The following is a 768-nucleotide window of genomic DNA, read 5'->3' on the forward strand; positions in this document are numbered from 1 at the left end:
GGGCTATTTTGTACTGGAACGTCGGGGGTAGGGGTTTTTTGTAACGCTAAACTTAGTCACTTATGTCAAGATGCATCTGACCAGGCTCTCCACTGTTTCAGCTTGTTTTAAAGAAGTTGGACTCATTTTATGGCAACAACTAAGACTGTAATTGTTGCCATAAAGCTAATCTAACTTTTCTAAAGACCCGTTGAAACAATATTGCCTTCCACTGAAGAGGGACACAGAGTACAGTTGTAATAATGTATACGGATTACCTTGCAACAGTGTTTCTTTTCTCCGACATTTGATTTTACAATTAATTTTACGAAAGTGCTGTAACGTTTAATTTAAACACACACACACACGTATATATATATATATATATATATATATATATATATATATATAGAGAGAGAGAGAGAGAGAGAGATTAACAAGCTCCACCGTAAGGACTCGAACCTTTGCAATAGCGACTGCTTACTATGAAGCAAAGACGACATCATCGAGCTACCCTGACGCTAATGCAAAGGTTCGAGTCCTTGCGGTGGAGCCTGTTAATCTATTTGTCAGAATGATACACAACACACACACACACATATATATATATATATACATATATGTATATATACATATATATGTATATATATATATATATGTATGCACGTGTGTCGGTGTCTGCATTGAGGATTCAAAGCTTTACTCTGACTCAAGAGTCTAGAGATTCGAACAGATTTGCATGCTCTACTCTCGTTCACACTTCTAGGAAATGCACACACGCGCACACAT

This window comes from Oratosquilla oratoria, chromosome 42 (genome assembly GCF_046742065.1).
Source record: "Oratosquilla oratoria isolate Oo_2021 chromosome 42, ASM4674206v1, whole genome shotgun sequence".
Taxonomy (NCBI): domain Eukaryota; kingdom Metazoa; phylum Arthropoda; class Malacostraca; order Stomatopoda; family Squillidae; genus Oratosquilla; species Oratosquilla oratoria.